Raw genomic sequence first — 8346 nt, 5'->3', positions numbered from 1 at the left:
TTCAGCTTGGTAGTAGTTGCCCAAATAAAAAATACTCATATTTTTTGGCTCAAAGCCATATTCTAAGCTAGAAGTGGTGTTCTAACCCTAGAAACCCGACAAACTGGCCTGCAAATGCAGAGAGAAGGCCAGTAGCCACATCGTTTCGTTTTCCTGTGTGCCTGCCACTTGGGTCTATGGTATTTATTCTCATAGATCAAACCAAGGAGAACAAAACTTTGGTCCATGTAGCCAATGAGTTGTCAAATCAAGATTTCAAAATATTCTTCATATATCTCCATTAGAAATATTAAATTGCACCAAAGGCAAATGTGACAGAAAGGGACTGATAGTATTTAAAGGTTAAAAATGTCTTACAGTTTTTGAAAAGGATTGTGAAATAGAGGTTTTTCCAGTTGGGCAGAGTGCCCCGTCAGCCAGCTGGCCCACATGGCCTCCTGCCTGCTCTCTGGTTACTCCCGCAGGTGGGACTGGAAAAGGGTGTCCTGGTCCTCGTTCCACCCCCTATTCTGGGAGCTCCTCCACAGCGAGAACCTTTCCTGTCTCCCACGGAGCTCTCACAGGGAGAGGAAGGTGTGTTCGGTGTCATGGTCCGAAATAGAATTCAGTGCTCCAGGTCCTATCATAACACAAAAGAAAACCAATGAGGCTGCTTGGGGTCCCCAAGTACACTACATAGTAACTGAGCCAAGTTGAAGTAATTAGAGATTGGAAAAAAAGGGGGAAATTTTTTTTTAGACACTTGCACTAAGCCATAAAGAATGCCCCCACTTACTGCGACTCCTTTGGCTCATCTGAAGCCTAGCTGTGCGGTTATGTATGTTAAGTGTCATCAGGATCTCAGGCTTCCAGGCAGAACTAAAGAAAAATTGTTTCGCTTATCCTCCTGGATACCCTCCTAAATTACAAATGTCTTTGCAAAGCCTGCAAATGGTAGAGTAGTTCAGCTCTTTTTACCTTGTTTTCCAGGTACCTGCTCAGTCTACAAAATGAATCTAAAAAGGCACAACTTTAGGAAACACATAATTCACTACAGTATTTCTTAAAAGCAAAACCAAATGACCGATATTTATTGAGTGCTGACAATGTGCAGGCCTAGGTCTAAGTTCTTTATAGTGTAAGTCAACGCAAGCCTCACTGCAACCTCGTGGGGGCTGATAGAAACGACCTTCGTGGCTTCTGAGGCACTGCTCTCCCGGGTGCATCTTGAATGCACGATGACTGCCTGCCGGAGTCATCATCCCCGTCTTCCTGACGGCATAAGTTGTCTTCCTGACGTCATAAGAGGATACCCACACGCCTTCCTGTTTCAGGCCACAAACCCCTTGAGGATCATCTGGAAAGGACTATGGCTGTGTTCTGAAAGCTTCTTGATACCTCTGATAAGACCAAGAAAGCAGAAGCACCAGAGCTTGGAGAAGGGGTGTCCAAAGTTTGATGAAAGTCCAGGAGAAAGGAGTGGAGCCATCTTTGAGGAAACGCTGCCCAGTGACTACGATAGTTCAGGGAACAGCAGCCACTGTGTGTTCATGTGGACAACAATGACCCGGCTGACGAGCCAGTAGGGAGGGTTGGGCTCTGAATTGAGAAAGATCTGGAAGTATCGTAACTAATTTATTTGTATGAGTGACACCATAAAACCTGTATTTAACTAGATCTAATAAGGATTTTTTTATGGCATATAAAATAAAACGTTGAAGTGATAGGACTGTGTCATAGTTTAATTGGCAGGGTTTTTTTCTTTTTCCTAGTGGCTCATAAAATATCTCTATCTTTCAACTGAGAACATTTTAGACTTGTTTTGAAATATGGCATTTAAAAAGTATTTTTACTGATTTCAGAGAGGAAAGGAAAAGGAGAGAGAGATAGAAACATCAACGATGAGAGAGAATTATTGATCGGCTGCCTCCTGCACGTCCCACATTGGGAATCTAGCCTGCAACCCGGGCATGTGCCCTGACTGGGAATCGAACTGTGAAGTCCTGGTTCATAGATCGACGTTCAACAACTGAGCCATGCTGGCTGGGCAAAATATGGCATTTTTAAAGGCTGATTTTTTTTTTTTTAAAGGAGGCAATCTTTTTTTTAAAAAAAATATATATTTTATTGATTTTTTACAGAGAGGAAGGGAGAGGGATAAAGAGTTAGAAACATCGATGAGAGAGAAACATCGATGAGCTGCCTCCTGCACACCCCCTACTGGGGATGTGCCCGCAACCAAGGTACATGCCCTTGACCGGAATCGAACCTGGGACCCTTCAGTCCGCAGGCCAACGCTCTGTCCACTGAGCCAAACCGGTTAGGGCTTAAAGGTTGATTTTACAGATGAGGAATTGAAGCACAGAGAGGTTAAACAACTTGCTCAAGGTTGCACAGCTAGTTGGTGATAGGATATCAACCAAACAGGCTGTTTTGAGGGCATGTACTCCGAAATCCTGAGGCGTGTGCTCATTATCTACCTTGGTCTTCTGTGCTGTGATTTTGGCTGGCCTTCTCCCTGCCTAGCCTTTGTTCCCATTTTCTGAACCCAGTTTCCAGCTTCCCCAGATAGCCTGAGAAGTTTAGTGCAGGCTGTTTGAATCAGCCAGGTCAGTTTCTTTTGCTGATGAAACCATCAAATGCTTGTTGCCATAGATTTCACCAGGAGTGACTGCCCATGAGGGGTCTTTGGTTGGTTGTGAATGAATGAGCTCTGTGGGCATGGGCAGTAAGAACCTGGCAGGGGCCAACATGGGATCCTATGCTTTAGTTTTCTTTTTCTCAAGCTCTGCAATCTTGATGACACCATTGCGCCTTCCATATTTGCCACTGAAATCCATGCCTTTTCTGTACCTTTTCTTCCAATGTATGTTGATACCATTTCCTTAAACAAGCGAGTGCTGTGGGGTAGTTGTAGAATTTAATGCCATCACAATACTTGGACGGGATTACTTGCCTTTAGAGCACTTTGAGTTTTCCTCTGTAGTAATCTAGACACTTCTAAGTTTATTGTTTATAATTATTTGTGTGATATCTGCCTTCCCCATTATGCTATGTTTATGGGGCAGGGATCTGGCTGTTTTATGGCTGGTCCTAGATAAGTGCTCAGAAATCATTGTAATGCCTTCACATTTTTAGAGCCTGGGGGCTCAGAGGTCCTCTGATTATATCTTGTTTGCTTACAAATGAGGGAGCAGGCAGAGGTCTGGTGAGATGCTGTACCTTGTTCTTTGTCACAGAGGAGAGGCGATTGGCTCTGGGATCCAGATTACTTCACTCTCAGGTCTTAGTTCTGTCCTTCAGGCCTTGGTTTCTGTTTGGGTCCCATTGTATATATTCTTCCTGAATATTCTATAGAGAAGAAGTCAGTGCCAGTTTATTACACCCAAACAAATGTGTTTGTAAATGTTAATTTGTAATGGTTCAGTCATGGGTTAGGAGATTGACTGACTAGGAGGAAGCTAAACAATGGATGAAAGTCAAGGTTGAACCCAGAATCCTGGGAAAGGAGAAATAGTGGGTAACAAGAAAACGGAGCTGCAGCCCAAGAGTGGGGCCTCCCCCCAGAATGGGAGGGGTGGGCTTGTGAGAAGTGAGGAGACTGGCCTGCCTCTTTGCCCTCTTCCCCAAACCTTTTGAGACAGAGTTCTGCCTGGGTGGGGGGAGTGCTAGGCTGGTTACTGAGTGGAGGGCTCAAACATGAAGACATCTCTGAAGATTTAAGCTGCTGTTCCGATAAGAATGGAGTCTGAGGTCCTGTCATGTGAGGGATTAATTCCCTTTTCTAGACCATGCCCCTAGAGTCACCACCCTTGGGCAATGTGCCACACTGTAAATGATGACAGGCTTGACAAGAGTGTCCTGGAATGGGAGGAGGGTGGCAGAGAGCCTGGGTCACCCATACCATAGTCTAGAAAGGAGTCACTGGCAAATCCTCAGATAGAGACAGTAGAAGTGACATCAGAGGCAAACTGTATTTTGCCTCAGAAAAGGTGTAAGAGGTGCCAACATGTAGCTACAAAGTTCTGCCTGTAATCCCTATTCATAGAGAAACGGATAGAGGCTAGAGATGGTTGAGGTGCTTCTCTTACACTTGGAGCCCTTCAGGAGAACTCTGATTGCTCTAGCTCCATGAAGATAAAGGAACTGAACTGAAGAGGCTTAGAACTCTGCTGCTGTCCTACTGACCTTCTGTGTGACCCTAAGGTAGATAGGGTCTGGGGGATGTGCGAAGACAGCTGCCCGCTCCACCTGCAACTCAACCCAGCTGCTATCACTTTTTTACAGAAAACCTGGTAAGGAGCTTAGGCCTCCTGCAGGGTCGTGTGTGTGTGTGTGTGTGTGTGTGTGTGTGTGTGTGTGTGTGTGAGAGAGAGAGAGAGAGAGAGAGAGATCTTGAGTCACAAGAGCCTAGGAAAATGTGGGCCTAATCAAACAATTAGGTCATATTTTACAAAAAGGAGAGAGGAGCTTATTAACCACCCAAGGAGACTAAGCCTACTAATGAGAAACATTAACCAATGGAAACAAGGAACGTTGGGAGGTCAAAGCTATAAACTAGGTGGAAGGGGCAGCCAAGTGTATTGGCAAGAGTCCTTGCAAAGAATTTGGATTATTATTAACCTCCTCAAAAAGAGTGGAAGCTCACCTTCAGCTTTTGATGGATTCATTCTCTATCATGCTAGCAAGTTAGCTCATCCATTATAGTTTTTCTTATTTACAAATAATACTAGCAGCTTCTAAGAATGAGATTTTGAGGGTGAGAATCCATCACTTTATTGAGACATAAAGGCTAAGTTTAAGAGTCCGGTGCAATATTTGGAGGATAGAAGAGGAAACGTCAAAGAAGTCTGGCTTGTGGTGCCGCCTCTTGCTGCTGGTAGGTGTCTGGGCCCTGAAGAAGCAGGGGCTGAGTGTGCTGGCTGCCCCCTTCAGGCCAGGAGGATCGGGTGCCTCTGCTGATGACCTAGCAGTCTGGTTTCTTAGTAACTTCTGAGTGGCTGTTGGAGAGGTAAAGCCTCCTGGAACATGACAACCTGAGGCCCCCAGGCCTCCTGTGGGACCTTTAGTCGTTTGCCAGTCTCCGCCCCTCCCTTAGGAGCTGTGAAATGGCTTGCCTACTCGCTTTATAAAACCCGCATGCTCTCTTAACATTGTTTTTTTAGGTAAGAGTTTGCTTCATTGGTTTTTATGATGTTAACACATTCAGACGCCAGATGCAAGGTCACTTTAAAAAAGATAATCTCTTACAAATGGTTATATTTCTTTCTCTGGCTATTTGGTGTCAAGATGACAAGTGGCTCATAGGTGTGGGGTCTGTGTAGGAAGTCTCCTACATGGCCACACTGAGAATGTTTATTGTAGAAAGGGAACTTTTGCCCTGTGAAGTCACCTCCTCCGAGTCACCAGTAGCTTTCTGATATTCTATCACAGGAAATTCCTGGTGGTCCACAAAAGCAGTCTTCTGAGTGCAGCTGCAGAGAGAGAAAATAACGGCTGGATTTGACAGTAAGTCTGGGGACCCGTGTTCAGGGGTGGCCCAGCACCTGGGCTCAGTGAAATGCAAACTGGGAGGCTCTGAACAATGTCAAAATAATCCAAGGAACAGAGGTCAGCTGACCTCTCATTGTAATGCATTTAATGCTGAGAAGAAGGTACTAGAGGATGTCTTTTGTAGCCCAACAAGGTAGTGAGGAATTATATTGACTTTGGTTTCTTTGAAGCTGTAGTAACTGCCCTACCACCCCATTTTTGCCCATCACCTGATGTTGATTGTCAGACCTCAGCTTGAAAGTTAAGGTAAGCCCTGGCTGGTGTGGCTCAATTGGTTGGGCGTCGCCCATGCACTGAAAGGTTGCTGGTTCCATTCCCTGTCAGGGCACATGCCTGGGTTTCGGGCTTGATTCCTGGTAGGGGGTGTGCAGGAGGCAATGGATGTATGTTTCACTTTCACATCCATGTTTCTCTCTCCCTTTCCCTTCTTTTCTTTCTAAAAAGAAAAAAAATCTTAAGAGAAAGGAAATGTTTAGGTAAGGCAGTGGCATGCTTGAAGCAGCAGATTTTGAATGATAAACTGTCTTACATCAGTGATTTCAAAGCCTTTCCATGTCCCTGCCTAGGGGACGGAGCAGGCACCATCTGTTGCTCTGAATGGATGAGGAGCCTGAACCATGGGTCATGCCCAGGGCTCATGAATGATTTGGTGCAAGTGTCCTTTTCTTGGAAGATCTCTGGCTCTGACTGTGGTGTAAGAATTAGAATGAGCAACACCGGCCTAAACTAACAAACAGTGCCGGTGAATTCGGGATTGACTTCTCTAAGATAATTATGGCCCTCCATTTGGGTTGTGTCTGGGCTTTTGAAGGCCACGTCAGTAGCTATTTTTTTCTGAAGTCCCGTAGAACAATGTAAGTTTTGCATTAAATCCTTAATCTTCTGTACCAATGTGTTTTGAGTGCCTTCAGCGTACCAAGTGGCTTGCTTGAATTGGTCCACCTGAAAGGCAAAAAACTCATTTGATGTTTTTGGACTGTTGCAATAGAATTGGCCTGAAGAATATTTAAATGTCTGCATTTTTGCCTGTGCAGTAAGATGGAAGGCCAAGGGGTGGCATAAATTCATAGGAGCCAAGGCAATTATGAAGTCGGGAAGGACTGATTCAATAGTCTTTGTGGCCTTCTGTTGGCAGCCTGCGGTTTCTAGCCACACAACTGGCGGCTGCTACACACCTCCCACCAGCCACAACAATTCATGGAAATTAATAAATGCATTTATTGGGAGAGGTCATGGATAACACAGGAAAATCAGTCCCCCAGCTTCCCAGATAAATACTTTAGGATCGAGTTTCAATAGAAACCAGTAACCTCTTTCACAGCACTGAGTATTTATAGCAAACAGAAGTGGTTCAAGTTTGTAGATAGTTCAGCAAGGTTAAGTATGGTTCTTGTATTTGTTTAGTTAACAAATGTGTTTAGAGGAGGTTTGTGTCACAGAATACCAAGTAGAAATTTTGGAATCTGAGAAGACTGAATCAATGAGTCTGATTGTCCTCTCAGACTGTGGTCATAAAAACATAATCATTTTTGCTTAAAATAAATATGCTGTTCAATGGGGGTAAGAATAGTCTTCAACAAATGGTGTTGGATGAAGTAGATATCCACGTGCAAAAGATTAAATTGAAACCCTTTCTTATATCATACACAAAATTAACTCAAAATAGATCATAGACCTATATGTAAGAGCAAAAGCTATTAAGTTTTTAGAAGAAAACATAAGAGTAAATCTCTATGACTTTTAATTAGCCAATGGTTGCTTAGATAAGACACCAGAAGCCTAAGCAACCAAAGAAAAAATAGATAAATTTTACTACATCAAAATTTAAACCTTTTGTACTACAAATGATAGATCAAGAAAGTAAAAAGATGCCAGGCTGGTGTTGCTCAGTGGTTGGGCATCAGCCCATGAACCAAGAGGTCACTGGTTTGATTCCCTGCAGGGGCACATGCTTGGGTTGTGGGCATAAACCCAAGTGGGGGTGTGCAGGAGGCAGCCAATTGATGTTTCCCTCTCATCAATGTTTCTATTTCTCTATCCTTCTCCCTTCCCCACTCTCTAAAGTCAATAAAAATACATTAAAAAAAATAAAAATGACAACTCACAGAATGGGTGAGAAATTTTGAAAATCACATATCTAATAAGAAACTGATGTCAAGAATATATAAAGAACTCTGACAAGTCAAAAACAAAAAGTCAAGTAACCCAATTTAAAAATGGGCAAAGGATTTGAATAGATATTTCTCCAAATAAGCTTTATAGATGGCCTAATAAGCACATGAAAAGATGTTCACCTTCATTAGCTAGTAGAGAAAGGCAAATCAAAATTGCAATGAAATACAACTTCAAGCCCACTAGGATAACTATAATAAAAAAGACAACAGTAACAAGTGTTGGCCAGAATATGGAGACATTGGAACTCTCATGTATTGCAGGTGAGAATGTAAATTTGTGTAGCTGGTGTGAAAAGCAGTTTTGAAGCTTCTCAAAACATTAAACATAGAATTACCATATGAGCCAACAATTCCAGTCCTAGGTATATGCCCAAGAAAATTGAAAACATATGTCCTCACACATAAACTTGTACATAAATGTTCAAAGCACCATTATTCATAATAGAGCCCAAAATAAGAAAACCACCCAAGTATCCATTATATAATGAATAGATAAACAAAATGTAATGTAGTCATATAATATTATTCAGCTAAAATGGAAAAATGTACTGATACCTGTGCACCATGGATGAACCTTGAAAACATTGTGCCAAATGAAAAAGCCAGGTACAAAAGACCATATATTATGTGATTCCCTTAT

The sequence above is a fragment of the Myotis yumanensis genome, unplaced genomic scaffold (genome assembly GCF_028538775.1).
Source record: "Myotis yumanensis isolate MYYU_CA2020_CCGP unplaced genomic scaffold, mMyoYum1.0.hap1 SCAF_15, whole genome shotgun sequence".
Taxonomy (NCBI): Eukaryota; Metazoa; Chordata; class Mammalia; order Chiroptera; family Vespertilionidae; genus Myotis; species Myotis yumanensis.
This window is presented reverse-complemented; position numbering follows the sequence as displayed.